Source organism: Notothenia rossii (assembly GCF_949606895.1).
Source record: "Notothenia rossii genome assembly, chromosome: 4".
NCBI classification, from domain to species: domain Eukaryota; kingdom Metazoa; phylum Chordata; class Actinopteri; order Perciformes; family Nototheniidae; genus Notothenia; species Notothenia rossii.
Window position 1 is genome coordinate 34,559,728 of NC_136902.1, and position 18,852 is coordinate 34,578,579.

Sequence of the window (18,852 nt, forward strand, 5' to 3'; positions counted from 1 at the left end):
AAGGAATCCCCTCTTCTTAAATAAATGTACCAGTCTTCTGATTATGTCTTTTTTCATGTAACTGTAAGGGAACACAGATACAATTTTTAAATCCTGATTATGTAATCCAGCTACATGTAATCCATTACTCCCCAAGCCTGACACTAAATTGTAACATTAAATCCTTTGAGATAATTGACTTTTTCATTGAGAATGGAGAATAAGGTTAAAGCACTTTTGCCGCCCCACACCACACATTAGATTGTGATTTGGGCCACTCTTGCTCCCTGCAGTGTTTGATAAGCTGCTGCAGACAGATTAGCTTTGGTACTTGTGTGATGATAAGCACACTGGTTGATAGCTGTGATAGATGTGTTTCCAGGGTCTCTGGCCTTCGTGCTGGAAACTATCATGGAAACTTGTAATGTTGCTATAAATAAATGTCCCTGTCCCCTGTTGCCAGCCACGCTCATCATCATGGCACACTCTTGGTATATATCTGTCATTGCATCTGAGTGTCTTCTCGTAAAACATCTGTCCTGTTCTGATTTCTAGTTTGACTATCCATTTCTCGATCTGCATACAAAAGATTATGCCAATGCAAAAAAAACTAACCTCCACCAAAAATGCGCCTAATCGAGTTGTTTTGCAAAGGGCTAGGCTGTATCTGAAGTGGGCCGATATATAGTGTAGGTATCGACAAAGAGGTATTTGACTAAATATGTTGAAGGCCCGCAGGTATTTCTGCTGTACCTCTGCTTTACCCTGGAGCACCTGCTGCTGGTCACACCAGCAGCTGTTGGCCTTTTGATACTCCCACTTCACCCACTGTCAAACACACACACACACACACACACACACACACACACACACACACACACACACACACACACACACACACACACACTAGGGCTGCTCGATATGGTAAAAATCATAATCACGATTATTTTTGGTCAATAATTGATATCACGATTATTAAATACGATTATTCATTGACTTTGAAAACATCCATTTATTGAACTTTAAAACAAATAATAATTTGAACATTCTCTTTTTAACTGTTGATTAACCTGAACGTATAATTCAACTGAAAAAGCAATACAAAAATTAATAAAATAAATGATATATTTAAATAAATAATATCAAAATAATAAATACCAATAAACAAGATCAACAAATATTTTGGAGCGCACTTCCACAAGCTACTAAACATGTATAAATATGATAAATTAATATAAATTAGACTCAAATGAATTAGATTAAATATGTTGTCACTGTCACAACCTAGCAAAGCGAAATAATTGTTTTTTTCGATAATGTTGTTTTTGTAATTGTGGCAGGCCAAAATCGTAGTTGCGATTAAAATACGATTAATTGCACAGCCCGAACACACACACAAGCAAACAGAGACACACACACACACACACACACACACACACACACACAAGCACAGAGACACACACACATACACACTTTTTGGCTAACACAGTTCTGTACTGTTATGCTGTTATGTTCAGTCATTGTTCTTATGTTGAACATGAATACATTTACTTTGTAAGTAATTATGGGACGTATTTCTTCTTTCATAGCAATTTTCCTTCATACTTTCTTGCCGTGAAATAGGTCTTAAATTCTATACTCAAAGTGGTCTTAAAAAGTCTTAAATTTGAGTTGGCGAGACCTGCAGGAACCCTGTCATTACCATACAGAACGCCGGATTTTGTATACATTTACTACGGCACTAAACTAATTAATATGTTTGTGTGTTTCCACTGGGTATTCCTTAGACATCCGACATTGTGTCTCACCGAAAGACAGCAGCACTGAGAGGCCTGCCGAGATGACACAAACAAGTTTCTTCTGGAGTGTTTGGTAAGTAATACTAACTGTAGGAAATAAACATACACAATACAAGTAATATTGCTTAATGTAGCTTAAACATTTTATGACCTCATAGCTTATGCTAATCATTTATGCATAATACACTTTGTGTAAGATTTATTTTGAGCCCAGAGATGTTTTCACCTCATGAACCCGAGCGCGATGAGTTCACCCAAAATTTAAAATAAATATCAGCGCTGTTTGAGCAACAGCCAACCCGATACAGCTGGCCATTGTTGTCTGGTGTTCTTTATCAGAAAATACTTCTTTATAGAACTCGGCACAACAAGGTTGGTGGGTGATAGCCGCCGTGCTGTTGAGTTGCAATTATAACTTCCACAAGCTGAATGTTAAGACTCAGTAGCTTGGTGCTAAAGTTAGAATCAGTGGATATGTATTTTTTCGTTTAGTTTTCCATAGCATTCATTCATGCATATTTTACTTTCCCTCAGGACACTGACCATGAAGAACGATTGCTCAGAGGTGTGTCTGTGGCCATCCTCACCGTCATTGAAGATGATGATGCCGCCATATCGCCAAATGTGCGAGACGTGGCTGTTGTGTGGGAAGGGACCATTGTACTGCATGACCTACCAGACCTCTCTGGCCTACTTTATGCAATGAACATGGATTATCCAAAGAAGATGAGGTATACCTTTGAAGCAATTCAGACTATCTTTTACGAGCTTGGCTCTCGATGCTCGCAGCGCATAAGGTCTCGGAAAACAAAGCTTTTGCTGTGAATGTTAATGGGGAAGCCAGATATGACTTTAATCTATGTTTCGCCTGTTCTAGTGCATCGTGGTTAGTGCTCATGTAAAACCTCACAGCATTCATTTCATTTTAAGCATATAAGTTCTCTTCTGAAATAGAAAATCAAAGAATGTGTGGATGTGTAAGTTGCCAGTTCAAAAGAGGGGCATATCCAGTATTTCTACTGTTCAAGTTCATTGTTAGTGATCAGGTAAAACTTCAATGTATGTACATGCTTGCACATGCAGTCATTTTAAGCTTGAAGTCCCATTTGCCTGTAAAATTGAAATGTGTGGAATTGTGAGTTGCCAGTTGACAAGAGGCACTGGATTGTATATATTGTTATATTTGTTTATTCTTAAATTCTTTTATTGTGATGTGCTGAAGAGGCTGAGGCCTGATATATCACAATGATGTCAGGTGTGTGAATCCTATTTTGACCTGATGGATAAAAGCAGAAGCAGAAACGATCCTCAGAATCTGTGTTCAAAGGCCATCATCATTTTCTGTTTAAAGCAGCTTTGCTAGATGTTTATTATGTCAAGAAATGTCCTTAACGTGTGCTATGTTGTATAACGTGCATTTTTTTAAATCCATATCTTCAGCATGTGAAGAATGTATGTTATCAACGTCTAGCAAAGCTGCTTTAAACAGAAGATGATGATGATGATGGCATGGGGTCTGCGAGACAGCGAGACACAGAGGAACTCAGCCTGAGCCTACACACACACTCTCACAGCCAGGCTGTGTGTGTGGAAATCCGTTACGTCATTTTACTCAGGAAGTAAACAATGGAAAAAGAGAAATCCCCAACGAGGCGTTCTGGGGCAGCATAGATGGGTCTTTTCTGTGTTAGAGTTTTACTCCCTACAGGGTGTACTTTGAGGGTTTGTGACTGCAGACCGTTTACATGCAGAAAAACATTCATAACACAAGGGGACAGGTAATAACCGGAAAAGCATGACATGGGCCCTTAAGAGAGAATGTTTTGTGTGCTTGTGGACAAAAGATATTACAAAATGTTAAAACAAATTAAGAAATGTAAGCTTGTGGTCAAAAGATGTTACAAGATGTTGATATCATTGAATCTGAATAAATAACTGAATAAATAATGGGCTCTTTTTTTGTTTGTTAATTTTAGTTTATTTTCAAATTTTGATTGCAATCTTCAGCGTGACAATATCTCAATGTTGATTCAATGACTTTTTGCAATCTGATAATAACATTGTTTCAATGTATCATGCAATGCATAATATAGTTGAATCAATGTTGATCCAATTCTACATTCTTTCAATGTTGATCATATCATAATTAAATCAAGGTTGATTCATTGTTGGGATTGGTTGAAAATTCAATGTTATTTCAATGTTGATCATATCGTAATTGAATCAAGGTTGATTCATTGTTGGGATTGGTTGAAAATTCAATTTTGTTTCAATGCTGATCATAGCGAGCACATTCACTGTTGTTTCAATGTCTGACTTCAATGTTGACACAACACAATCTTCAGCGTGACAATATCTCAATGTGATCTGGGAAGTGTGCTCAGTTCCTTTTTTATCATAGATCACATTTTAATTTGGAGGTGACAGGGTACACACAGTTCACATTGCACATGTTGATTCATGTGTATTGGTAACGTTATTGCTTTGCCATTTTTTATATAATAGTTTAGTTGTAAACGTTACATCACATGCTCTGGGCAAGCAACATGTCGGAGGAAGTTGGAAGAACTACGTTTAATAGCCATTGGATCAAAAAGAACAAGTGTTTACCCGTGGGGAAAGTCTGCATGTGTTAGCATGTGTTTCACTGAATGGAACTGAGATCAGAACCTGTTGAATCGCTGCTGCTGAGTGTCTGTGCTGGTAAAGGGACGTGTTACACAATCATGCTCAACTTTACAGTATGATTGATGACTGGAGCTCCGTACACAGTTGTGTTTATTTGCTACAATTAGCTACAGTGTAGATATGGTAATAAAGGGCAAGAAGAGTCTACAAGTAAATGGAATCTGATATGTTAGATAAATAATTTGCAAGATGCAAACAGATGAATGTTTATGGATGTTCTTTGAAAAGTTCACATGTGTAATAGTCTTATGGCCTGTGGGATGAAACTGGTGGTTTTAGACCTGATATCGCTGCTCACATTTCCCTTTGCAAAATATCTGGATGAACATCAAATATGTATTTCTTCAGAAAAGACTTGCACACTGTGATTGTTTGGAATAACAAATATGAACAATTATTTTAACAATCATAATTTTTTATTAAAAAAAAATGAATTAGAAAGTGAAGACAATTTGTTCCATGATAAAAACCAATCTATAGTTGAGTTTGAATGATCTAAAAGCAATATAATAAATAACTCCTTAAAGTGCAATTTGGTTCAAGCCGTTTAAAGTCAATGGGTTTGAGTGTTGGGGTCAAAGAGCCTTGTGCGCTGCATTTGGTAGTAACTAGGTAACTAGTTTAAGGAGACGGGGGTTCTCGGGGTGGTCAGCGGACCAGCATCTGTGGAGAAGCTCAGTGTCGGGGTCAGCTGGGTCGCGTGAGAACATTTAACCGACGTCTCCTGTGTGCTGAGAAGCCGTCAGTGCAGGATTACTCTGCCTAACAAACACACACGTTGCTCCTGACTGACTCACTGTTCTGCATTGCTAACTCTCTTTCCAAATATTTGATTGTATTCATTGTTCCACTTGTTTTCTTAAATTAACAATAATAGCAGCATGGGATTGGAAATTAGATTGACAGATTTTTTAGGTTAAAATGTTTTATAGTATTGACAGATCCCCACTATTAAAACATCTCCAGTTTAATCACTTTAAAAATAAAGAACATGTTCCACCGAGCTGTGGATCTGAAAACAACCTTTTATACAGGCTTGGGGAGCAACTGATTGCATGTAATGGGATACAACACAAAATAAACAGGATACAACAAAAATATATATGTGTTCCCTTACAGTAACACAAAAAGGCATAATTAGATAACTGTTACATTTCCAAAAATGTAATATTATTAGCGGGATAACAATGTTACGAGCAAACTAGAAAAGAGTGTGAGATTTAAGAGCGTTTTTGTTGTATAAGGATCAGGTTTTATTTCTTCTCTGTAAGCTACTGTTCTGTAGGCTAATACTGCCTGAATCTGCTTTATGGTTTTCACTTTCTTTTTTTCATTTGTTCTTTTTCTATTCAGTAGCTGAACCTAAATCTTCATAAAATAGTGTGTGTGAGCTTAACTGTATGTATTAAACTAAAACAGAGCATTTTATTTCTACTTTCTAACTCTCCCAGCCCTGCTTATATCACAGTGAGGCCATGCTATGCAGTAATGTGTGAGTGTGATTTATCTCCACACACTGTCACGGTACATATCAGTGGCTCAAGCAGTTGTTAACTCTTCCATAAGCACACAGGTGCGGGGGACACCAGCTCATGTTGCTCACATGTCACCCTGAGGTTCCTGTCACACTGTAGTAACATGACTGCTGCCATTACCAATGACCACCAAAGTCATACTAATTACTATTACTGTAATGCTGTGGATCAGAACTGAGTAAAAACACTACTCACAACTACGTTATGTAACTATTTATGTGTTGCTGCTATTTTAATTAGTAATGAACTTTAAATAAATACATTAGCCTTAGATGAGGTATTTTGTTACGTTTTAGTCATTTTAACATTTGTTGTAATTTTAACCAAAGAACAATCTTTGGATAATGCCAATTTGCTAAATTATATTCCTAAGCAAATCTAAGATTACAGCCTACATTATACACTAGACATCACTAGAATAGGTTAGCTGGCTAAAAGTAAGCTGTTTCTTGTTAATGTCACAATAGCCTTAGCTAGCGTTTATGTTCAACCCAGTCTCACGGCATTTCGTGTTATAGTCACGACATTTAATCTATTGATTCGTGTTCACCAACACAATTTTCCCCTTTTTTTCGTGTCACATAGAACGATTTTAAAAGCAATGTATTTCTATTGGTAGTATGTTTCATGCCTGCAGCATGTATTTTTGTCCGTTTGGGTCTTGGAAGACCGGGAGCTGTGGGGTTGATAAAAACATTTTCTTACTCAATATCAAGCCACGATTATGGTTTTTATTTTAAATCGTGTAATGTCAGACTTTTTTTGTCGTCTGTGAGGAAAAGAAATGGGGCTCAGAGCCTCAGAATACCGAAATCTGTATTTTTTAACCTCTTAAGCCCCAAGCCTGTTTTTCAGGCTTCAGGCTCGAAAATGACATTCCCAGAACAAATGACCATATCTTCCCTTCTAAAAGGGTTACATTAATAATCTTTTTTTCTCAAAGTAATGTTAAACCTGTGAGTTGGATGTAGAAAAGTCAGAATCAATATATAGATGTTTTTTATTTTTAAAGAACATTCAGATTGAACATGGTAAAAAACTGTAAATTATAGTCTCCATCCCAAAGATATTTTGTACTTATAGTGAAAACTAACCTTGGATGGGTTAGTAGACTAAAAGCTTTAGGAATCCAAAGTACAACATATAATAAGTACCCTGTATCAAGATTGATGCAAAACAAGTGATTTTACCTTTTTAGACAGATTTAGCAAAACAAACCTCTTCTGGGGCCATTTGGGTGGATTTTCCTTATCTCTGGCCCCCCCTTCTTCAATTTTGACATGTGACATCTCTTTCTGACCATTAGAGCCAATACAATCAAAGGGAAATCGTCCCGCACACACTCATGTTTAAAAAAAAAGGTTGCGTCTTCGCGCATTCAATCTTGCTACAGAGCGTAGGAATGGCCTGCTCTACTATTTTAAAATGGAATTGCAGTTTTATTGCTTATAGATTATCAGAACATTTCAAAGGGGACACAGCCACATTGGATATTAACCCAGGGGTAGATATTAAGGGTAAAATGCCACTGGCCCTCCGGGCCGGTGGAATTGTATTATCACTGGCCCGGAGCATTCGTCCAAAAAAAATCGACTAATAATGAAGAAAATTAACACATTTGTTGCAATAGTAATTTATGCATTTATGCTACATTACTACTTATACTACAACATTTGAATCATCAGTTCTTCCTCATTTTCCTCAATTGTTCATATTTGGTTTATTAAAATAATGATCTTGTGGTCATTGTTAAAACATTTCTGCTATTATTATGAGTATTATTTGTATAAGGCACTTTCTGCCTTCCTGTCATTAGGAGTTAGACATGTAATGGCTATGTATTAGATTAGAACCTTCATTATCCTAAACTGCTGGGACATTTCCCTAAAGCCAATCCCTTTATATTGTCTACTCTTCACTTACTTGTCAGCATAGGTCGGCATTGATGTTCAGAGCCGACAGAAGACCTTGTTTATATTGGCATCATATTGAGAGGTACAGTGACGCGTCCTAAAACCAGGAAGTAAGCTGCTGGTTCCCTCGACAAAAAGCAATGGGATTCCTCCACAGGGTTTTGGAAAATAGCTGGAAATAAGGTCTGTGGAAAACGAACCTGTTTGATAAATGCACGTTTTGTTCAGCCGGATAATATCCACATGTCTACCCTACTTTTATCATTTTTTAATCATAAATCTAATCGACAGATTATAAAAGGGTTTTAGGACGCGTCACTGCCAGTACCGTGGCGTGGGGAAAAAATTAGGGGAAGCCAATAATACGTCCTTTCTTTTGGGGTGGGGGGGGGGGTGTGGTGGTCAATGTAATAACGTAACCAGATGAGTGATTACAGCGCCCGGTATCATTTTACACACATTTGTATCATACAGATGCAGGACTTACACAAGCCTGTTATCTGACCGACAGGTCCGCACGCACTCTCCAGCTGAAACTCTAATAAGCATTCATTCACAAACTAAATCAGGAGACCTTTAACGTTTTAGGTCCGGTTCGCTCCTTTGTTCCTCGCTGTACAAAGCTCCAGTTTAGGCATTGGCCTGTCATCAGATTTTATTTGTTGTTGCTGCTGCAGCGGAAGTTGAGTACAATTATTTTTGATTAAATACTCCAAATCACCACCCTCCATAATTGCACTTGCTTCAGTTGCTTGCTACTTTCCAACGGCGGTGAGAGTGGTGCAGTGACGCTATCTATCTTCTATCTATTAGATTTATGATTCGAAAATTATAAAAGTAGGGTAGACATGTGGATATTATCCGCCTCTGGCTTCCCTTGGCATGGCCCTGACCAATCACAGGTTGGCAGGGGCATGACGTTAGCCTCATCTGATTGGTCAATCCCTCAATTTTTTTTCACCAAGGGAAGCAAATTTCGGCTAGCCTTCTCTCACAACAGAGAGTGCAATCTTCTGTTTCACCATAACATCTAGAGGGGCGCTGTTTCATTCTTTGTAAAATACTCAATGAGAATGGGGGAGAGACGGGCCGGCAGCAACACTCAACAAAGAATTTCCGAAACTAAACGAAGTGTTTTTATTTATTTATTAAAATTATAACTACAATCCGAAAAAACAGGGGAAGCCTGGCTTCCCTTGGCCTCCAGGAGAAAACGCCACTGGTAACTGCACCACTAGAAGCCAACTCCATCGATCAAGCTGGCTGAAACGTTTTCTCCCTCTTCTTCTCATGCTCCCTGTCACTCTCCTTTAATTCCTCCGGTGACTTTCTTTTATTTGAAGATTGTTTTTGCCTGGCGCTTTGCCGCTTACCGCTGGTATTAAAAACATTTTGGCGAATGGTTAGGTGTCGCGATAGTCTGTAGTGAAGGAGCGCGCTCACGGGAGCCTGCTCGCGCTGCGCTCCGCAGCAAACAGCTGTTTGCTTTTCACCCAACAATGACAACCGACTCACAAAACGCTATGTTGTAGCGTTAATAAACGAAACAATTTAACTAAATTGAAAGTCAAAATACCAATACCACAGGACAATTTTTTTTTTTAAAGCAATATTTTTAGTGGCCCGAGCGGGCAAGTGGAAAGTACATTATGCTGGCCCGGGGTGTCTAAATAGTGCTTCCGGGCCAGCGGGCCATTTATAATGTCGAGCCCTGGGCCCCGTCTCAGGTCGGTTAAATGAAATCCTTGCTTCCCTCACTTGCGTCGTTTCCCTGTGTTTAGTCCCTCCCTGCAGGGAAGCATGGAGGGACGCAAGGAAACCACGAGAAGCAGGGAAATTAGTTTTAAGAGCAATGGGACGTCCTTTCCTCCGGAGCGTCACGTGGAGCGACGTCCGTTTGTGATGACGCCGCACAGCTGTTCGTCTGACAGCAGCTCTGTCCCCGTTATTTTCACAAACACCCCTCTATTTACTGACACAAACATTTGTACCATCTGTTGTAGACCCCAATAAATAAAATCAAATAAGAACTCATTCTCAAAAAAGATAAACGCCATTCTTAAAATGTATAAACGAACAATAGTTGGATTAATATTGATTAGAGTGCACAATAGAAGTAAAATAATTGAGAGAAGAAAAAGATATATATTATCTATCAAAACCCAGTTAGATTAACATTCATTGGATTGCACACTTTGTTTGTTTGTGTGGATATGTAACACATTAACATTTTAATTGCACTTAATGACTGAATGTGGAAATGACAGTAAATGAACATATAAAACGAAAAAAGCGATCATGAAAATGTTTCCAATAAATGAATAAAATGATTTTTGACCACTTTGTTGTTCAGATATATCACATATGTGTAACTAAATGATACATGAATTGAAACAAAACACAGTTTAAACTGAGGAGTGACTCTCGTGAGTTTCATTTATTTTCTTCACTCCGCTGGGGTACTGCTCTCATGTCAAGAACAAGAAGCATGAGATCAGTGCATGCACTGCATCGTCCAATCAGTGAGCGATACACAGTAAGGGGGCGGGGCGAGTATCTGAGGATTTCATCAGAGGATGGACTGGTGGTTCCTCGATTATCGCTCCTCCATTATCGCTCCTCGCTCCTCAATCCTCGGTCCTCCAGCAGAAATAAGAGCCATGGGATGGTACTCAAGATGGCGCAGACAAATCAACTTCCGGTGAGACCGAGGACCGAGGAGCGAGGAAATGAAAATAGTCGATCTGAGACAGGGCCCTGTTAACCTATGGATTAACTACATCATCGTTGTTATTGTTTTAATGCCATTGAAGACCAGTTTTGACCAGACAAAACCAAGGTAAGCCATATTAGCGTTGTAGGCTACACTGTAAAAAAAAAAGTTGTAAATAAATGGTCAAAGTACTGGCAGCAGCGGCTGCCAAACAAAAACCCTTAAATTAAAGTAAAATACTTTAACTGAAATAAGGTGAATAAGCCATTAATTTACGGGAATTTTCCTTAAAGATTTTACAGGAAAACACTGTAATTTTACAGATTTATCTGCTCTTTTTACAGTCAATAACCTTTAATAAAAGTACAGCACTAATACTTCTACGGGCAAATACTCTAATTTTACAGATTTAGCCTCTCTTTTTACAGTCAATAACCTTTAATAAAGGTACAGCACTAACACTTCTAAGGGCAAATACTCTAATTTTACAGATTTAGCCTCTCTTTTAACAGTCAATAACCTTTAATAAAAGTACAGCGCTAAAACTTCTACGGGCAAAAAACCCGTAAAAAAACGGTCAAATGACTGGCAGCGGCGGCTGCCAAACAAAAACCATAAAACTAAAATAAAAATACTTTAACTGAAATAAAGTGCAAAAGCAATTAGTATACATAAATTGTCCTTAAAGATTTTAGAGGAAACGTTCCTCTCTTTTCAAAATCCATTGTCTTAAAATGTTACATTGAAATACCTTAAATAATGTTCTAATGAGAAAAACTGTTTTTTACATTTTTTTTTTAATTAGATTTATCAAACACTAAAATAAATACAAAACCTAAAGTTCTACAGCTAGAATACTGTTATTTTACAGCTTTTTTCTAACATTTTCCAATACAGGTTCAATAAAATGACAAAATGTTCTGTCGGAAACAATGAAACTCTGAAAACTTAAAATATAAAAATATTTGTAGAATTATAGTACAACTAATGAATACAGCATTTCACATTTAAACATCATTCTTATAAACAGTAGAAACAAAAAGTAAGTTGAATTTTGTAAGATTACTTTGAAACATTCTCAACTGAAAATAACAGAAATTGCAAAATGGCGACATATGTTCACATTGTCAATTTGAGGGAGCAGTGTGCAGGATTTAGTACGTCTAACATTGGGGATGTAGGTTCCAACCAATGGATAACTTGTTCACTCACCCTCCTATCCCAAGTTTGTAGGATAATGTATATTGGCTGCAAAAAACTTGAGGCCCAATCATGTTTTCTCGGTCCATTCTGCGCTACTGTAGATGTGGCAGTGCAACCTAGAAGACAAAAAGATCAGAACCAGAAACGGGTTTATTGCCAGGTAGGTTCACACGTACGAGGAATTGACTAGGTGTCGTTGTGCATACATACAAATAAAAATAAATAAATAAAGTAGTAGCCAACTATATTAAGAACACTGTAATAAAAATAAAATAAAGCAGTAATTTACATCGAAATAGAATGCAATAAATTATAGAATATAAAATATGTGCAGTAAGCAATATTTAAACATTGCATTATTTACCATCCTGTGATCTCCATTATGTAATGCATAGAGTCTGCGTTGTGTCTGAGGTAAAGTGTCAGTAGGGGGGGGGCGGGCCTTGTTGAGGTGGCGAGAGGTTTTGGTCCTGATGGAGAGAGGTTCGGGTCCTGATGGAGAGAGGTTCTGGTCCTGATGGAGAGGTTTTGGTCCTGATGGGGAGAGGTTCTGGTCCTGATGGAGAGAGGTTTTGGTCCTGATGGAGAGAGGTTCTGGTCCTGATGGAGAGAGGTTTTGGTTCTGATGGAGAGAGGTTCTGGTCCTGATGAAGAGAGGTTCTGGTCCTGATGGAGAGAGGCTTTGGTCCTGATGGAGAGAGGTTCTGGTCCTGATGGAGAGAGGTTTTGGTCCTGATGGAGAGAGGTTCTGGTCCTGATGGAGAGAGGTTTTGGTCCTTATGGGGAGAGGTTCTGGTCCTGATGGAGAGAGGTTTTGGTCCTGATGGAGAGAGGTTCTGGTCCTGATGGAGAGAGGTTTTGGTCCTGATGGAGAGAGGTTCTGGTCCTGATGGAGAGAGGTTTTGGTCCTGATGGAGAGAGGTTCTGGTCCTGATGGAGAGAGGTTTTGGTCCTGATGGAGCGCAGCCTCCAGCCAGAGGGTTGTGTTGAAGGCAGAGCTGAAGTCCACAAACAGGATCCTGCGGTGTCCAGGTGCTGGAGGAGGAAGTGAAGTGATAACTATTAGTAAACCATAATGATGGATGTTATTATCAGCAGCTGCCAAAAGATCCCCTAAACCTTGTATGATGGACCTTTGACACACACACGTTATTGAAAGCATCCCAAGGGCATTGATTATTTCATAAGTTTAGAAGGGGGGAACATAGTCTAACAACAGTTAGCTTTTGTTAATTTTACCTCGAGCCAAACTTGTGAGACTTGTTTCTGAAATCCCTTTCTCTTAAAGTGAATAAATACAAATAAAAAACAATGGAGCTTACCCTAAAACTAACCACTGGATTGCTTGTCTAACATGACCTTGTCCATAAATGAGGTAAGGGTGGGAACAATCAAACGCACCCTCCCAGGCACTGCGTGTTAGCGAAGTACAACTGGGATTTCGAAGAGGAAGATATGCTTGGTCAATTCTTAATAAAAAAGAAAAAGCAAAAAATTGAGCACTTGAATTTTCATTAGCAGCGCCTAGCTACAGCTGCGGAGCTTCGGTCAATACCACTAACAGTCAATTTCCTTAAAATGGTACATATCGCTGAATCTATATTTTCATCTTCAGGTGATTAAATCTGCATAATGTCCCTGTACAATAACATTTGAGCATTTTGTAATCCAGTGAGGAAATTCAAGACCAGTAAATATTGATTGATTAAACAACACTAAATAAAATGTTAGTGTTTTCTTCAAACTCAGACTCTGCTGCGGCTGTACCTCAAAGACAAAACAATTGTCTGATGATCTTTGTTGAACAAGGTCTGATTGTCCTGTACAATGTGGGGTATTTTTAAATACTTTACTAAACCACATTCAATATTATGTTAGACACAAGTTAGTTATTACTCACATATCAAAGTCTTTCCATCTGCAAGATGGAAGAATAGCTGGGTGCTGCCTGGAGAGACTGATGAGGGACACAGGCTGGCGTCAGTAGCTTTCCGCACAAAGCCATCACATCTTCTCTTCCATAGTCCTCACTGTCCACTGGTCAAAAGAGTGAACATCACAGCTGTTATGTTAATCCTTTGTTACACAACATACAACCAACATGTGTCAAAAGTGACCTGAATTAGTTTTAATTATAAATATCTTTGCAATAAATTACTTTAACCATTCAGGGTTCCAGGTATTCCTCAATTAACCTGTTTTGGATCAACACCAATTCTAATTTTTATTTTTCCCTTTCTTACTTTTTGAATAAATATCGTGTTTTTATCACTACACTTCTAAGGCACAACATCATGGGTCAAACATTACCCGTATTCTTTTTCTGTGTTATTTCATGCATGGCTGAGTATTTCTTTACTATACATTCTCAAAAATAATTAATTTTAGCAGTGATTTGGACCAAGCATGTATGATGTAGTAATACAACAACTATGTTAGTTCACACAGTGTGACATTAGCTAGTCATGTTAGCTTGTAATATATAGAGCAGAGCTAACTAGCAAGTTAGCCGAACGTTAGCGGTTAGCTGTTTATGCTATGCTAGCTGTTGGCTACTGAACATTAACAAACTAGATTGCAAGAAACAGCATCTCAGGGCTTCTTAACATTTAACAACCTATTAATGATGCATACCAACTTAACGGGAAGAAACTCAGCTAACTAGAAGAAGAAACGTAACCTTAAATAAAAAATAAAACATTCACAAACTAAGGATTATCTAAATACATGTCTCACTCCATTACAGTTGCAGGACTCACCAGATATCAAGTCTTCTGTTCTTTGTTGACGTCCCGATGCTCATATTTAACGTGTAGATGTAAAACGATCCCGATATTCATCCATAAACTCCTGCAGCAAACATACAGACAGACAGCTGTAGCTCCAGCAGGAGGAGACCCGCTCAAACTAACGTGGATGTCTCAAATGTGAACGACAGGCGCGGACAGTTCTCATTGGCAGGTTTCTTCGATTAGGTTTATATTAACCAATCAGGAGTGTTGTGGACTCATTCCAAACATGCCCGACTTGCCTGCCGTGTTCTGGCTGAATTCTATTTCAAGTGCTGTAGCTCTGGCTGTCAGCCAGAATCAGAAAACCATACATTATACTGTAAAACTAGTTATTTTCTTACTGTATATTGACCAATGGAAGAAAAAAAAACAGCAACAGAACACATAAATAAAACAAGGATAACTGGCTTATTGTTGAGTAAATAACAGTGTGTGTTTTAAACCTTGGTCCTCCCTGTAGAGATTTCTCCACGTTCTATGATTTTTTTTCTTCTAATGATATTTTCAACTGTAGATGTTTACAATATAGTAAGTTAGGAATTGAATGAAAACATATTTATTTACTTTTGTTTCACATTGGACATTTTGTGTTTGTGGTGTATTCAATCGAATATTGGGAAAATTATTTATGTAAAAATGTTTTACTTACATTTTAAGTTTTTTTTATTTGACGCTTTTTTTTTTACAGTTTTATGTTTACCTTAAAATTATAAAGAAATATCTTAAAGTGTTATAATAGTAATACACTTTTATATTACGAGTTACATATTTAATTACAGATAATACTTTTTATTTTACGAACATCTGCATGTATTTTTTGAAAGTGCAAAAATACTGTAAATATTATGTAGTACATTTACTGTAAAAAAAAAAACGTTATTTGTTGTTATTGTCAAAATACTTAAATAATGTTTTGAGTTGTTCATTTATAGTTAATATCTGTAATTTTACAGGATTTTGCAAGTTATTTAAAAAACATGATAATTAATATAAAAATGTATTTTTATTATTTATTTCCCTGTAAAATTACGACCTTTTTTACAGTGTACCTAGCACCTAGTTTTGATTTATGTTTTTGTTTATAACATTGCGAGTTTTTATCTTTCAGTGTTGAGGTGGGCACCGTTAAATTCTGTGTCTTTACGATCATAAACGATGTGTTGGATGTGCAGCTAGGATAAGTAAAAAGGGAGCTAGGAGTGATTTTTGGTGAAGGGCTAATTCAGAGGCTCACTGTTAGCATTGTGTGTTTTTTTTTTTTAAATAAATGAAAAATATCAGTTAAATGAGTTTTTCCCCGTTATATGGATATAAAATATCCATAGTTTATTAAATATTAAGGTTCCTTAGACGTTGCTTCCTGCAAATGACGCGATTTTGGCCCCGGAACCGGGTCCGTGGGGCTTAAGAGGTTTTAAACTTTTTTTAAATCCTTTTCTAAATAACACACTTTTATTTGCTCACCAATAACATACAATTATCCTTGTTTTTATTTATTTGTTTAATTCCATAATCTCTGGCTTTTTTGGCGTCCGTCAGGAACTGAATTTCAAAATGAAATTAATCGGAAGCAGACGTAGGCCTTTAAGGGACATTTCGAGCATCATTGCGATACACAGCCACTGAACTTATTACCCAAGATCCTCAGCTATGGTTTAAGCTTGCTGATTGGATGTTTTAGCCGCAATGCATGTAGGGATATGGTGTTAATGCGATATCAAATCCGAAAAACATTTCTGAGTTTAGGATGGCCGAAGACACTACACTACCCATAATCCCCAGCTATCATTTAGGACTACAGTCCCCGCGATTAATCTCCAAGCTCTGGGATTGGATGTTGGAGTGGCAGTGCGCCAAGGTTACGCCGAGCGTCAAACAGCTGTTTGAAATGGAACGAAACCACGCCAGACTATCCAACACTGGAATCGAACGCCCCCCCAGAACTACACATGCTGGCTATTGTGTTTTGCAAAATATTCTATGGGATGTCTCTACTGAACGTTTTCGTTTTTCCCACAATTAGAAGTTGCCAGTATTAAACACATTGGTGTTATCAAATGTAAAACATATAATTGATAAATGGGTGAAAATCGCTTGTGTCCATAATGCGCAGCATTAATATATACCCACATGACAGCTCATTGTTACTTTGTAATTCTACTCCACTACAATTCAGAGGTTAACCTGGTATTTTTACTCCACTACATTTATTTGAGTTAATTGCAGATTCTGATTAATGATGTGAAATATAAACAACCCTTAAATCAGACTTTAGTTACACCTGAGTAAAATTCAGGTAAGGTGATTGTCAAGTGCCAACAATCAGGAGAGATATTTGATAGTTGGTGCTTGAGAAGACTAAACATTTATCTGCAATTCACATGAATGGAAACGAGTAATAAAGTATTGTAGTGCCGGTAAGAAGGAGTCGGAGGCGGAGTATTTAAGATGGATTTCCACTCTTTATTTTCCATCAAGCCATAGTGATAACAGACATGTACTCAGTGATGAGAGTCAAGTAAGAGTGCCTTGCTAGCTCTAGCTTGGCAACCTAAATACCCGGTGTTACACTAAACAAGGTCCGTGTAGGAACTGTAACCCGAAAGTGAATTATGGTTAACTAGAGTCACCACACAAGCCCCCCCAGAATTCACAGATAAACAAAGTCCGTGCGGCGGGGAGGAACAACACGCCGACCCCCTCTACTCCTGAGTATGGGGGCAGGCAAAACAACTCCTGAACGTGCGGTTCCCGGCAAAGTGGGAACCGGGACCACAGGACTCTAACCTGTAGCGGGAATCGAAGACGGGGGTCGACCCCGTCGTGGCGGACGGGCCAACACCACCGGCTGCTCCAAGTCCAAATGAGCAGCCTTCACCCGGTCCACCGAGACGGTCTCCGCCTTGCAACCCATGTCGACCACCAGGTGCTTGTCCCCCTGCTCCAAAACCCGGAAAGGCCCATCGTAAGGGGGCTGTAGGGGGCCCCTGTGCGCGTCGTGGCGGGTGAAAACGTGCCCAGCCGAGCGTAGCTCTGCTGGCACCCGAGACCCCGGCGCACCGTGCTAAGAAGTCGGAACCGGAACGAAAGCCTCCGCCGCATCTTGCAGGAAAACCCGTTGAGCCGTAGGAGACCAAGGAACTGCTGCCTTGGGTAGGAATTCCCCTGGGACTCTCAGGGGTTGACTGTAAACCATCTCCGCCGTGGAGCACTGCAGATCCTCCTTAGGCGCGGTCCTCAGGCCCAACATCACCCAGGGCAGCTTGTCGACCCAGTTACCGTCCGTAAGGCCGGCCTTAAGCGCCGCCTTCATAGAGCGATGGAAGCGCTCACAGAGGCCGTTAGCCTGGGGGTGGTAAGCGGTAGTCCTGTGCAGTTCGACCCCCAAACTGTCTGCAACCGAGCCCCAGAGCCCTGAAGTGAACTGTGAGCCCCTGTCCGAGGAAATGTCTGACGGGGTGCCAAAACGACACACCCACGTCGCAATAAAAGCCCTAGCCACGTCAGCGGCTGAAGTCGACACAAGAGGAACCGCCTCCGGCCAACGGGTCGTCCTATCCACCATGGTGAGGAGGTAGGAAAAACCTTGAGAGGAGGGCAACGGACCTACCAGGTCGATGTTAACATGATCAAATCTCCTCTCTGGCAATAGGAACCGCTCCAAAGGGGCCTTCGTATAGCGGTGCACCTTAGCGCATTGGCAAGCCACACACCCCCCGGCCCAAGCTCTTACATCCTTTTTCAGCCCACGCCAGACAAACTTCGCGGCCACCAAGCGCACCGAAGGTTTAACGACAGGGTGAGACAAGCCGTGCACCGCCTCGAAAACAGGACGCCTCCAGTTTGCGGGGACGACCGGTCGTGACAGGCCCGTAGAGACGTCGCACAGAAGGGTGATGCCTGCGTCGCCGAACACCACGTCCTCCAGGCGCAGCCCAGCACTCTCCGTCTTCAGACTCTGGACGCCGGAGTCGGTGACCTGGTCCGCCGCCATACAAGCATAATCCAGGCCCAGCTGGACGGCTCCGATGACGACCCTGGAGAGGCAATCGGCAACCAAGTTCGACTTGCCAGCCACGTGTTTAATGTCTGTGGTAAACTCCAAAATGTAGGAGAGCTGCCGCTGCTGACGTGCCGACCAAGGCTCCGTCACCTTTGACATGGCGAAGGTGAGCGGTTTGTGGTCTACAAACGCCGTGAACTCACAGCCTTCCAACAGAAAACGGAAGT

General features: G+C 39.6%; 1 protein-coding gene across 5 annotated transcripts in view; it reads left to right on the forward strand.

Annotated features, from left to right (window-relative positions):
- LOC307036909 (uncharacterized protein) overlaps nucleotides 1-18,852 on the forward strand; it is a 194,448-nt gene that overhangs the window by 10,569 nt on the left and 165,027 nt on the right. The window contains exons 2-3 of one of the 5 annotated variants that reach the window (XM_079677543.1): nucleotides 1,767-1,851; nucleotides 2,313-3,740. The exons of 1 other annotated variant lie outside the window; for it this stretch is intronic. The gene's annotated coding sequence lies outside the window, so the exon portion shown is untranslated. Of the gene's footprint in view, nucleotides 1-1,766; nucleotides 3,742-18,852 lie in introns of those variants that run through there. 3 more of the 5 variants (XM_079677541.1, XM_079677542.1, XM_079677540.1) reach the window with 3 other exon arrangements.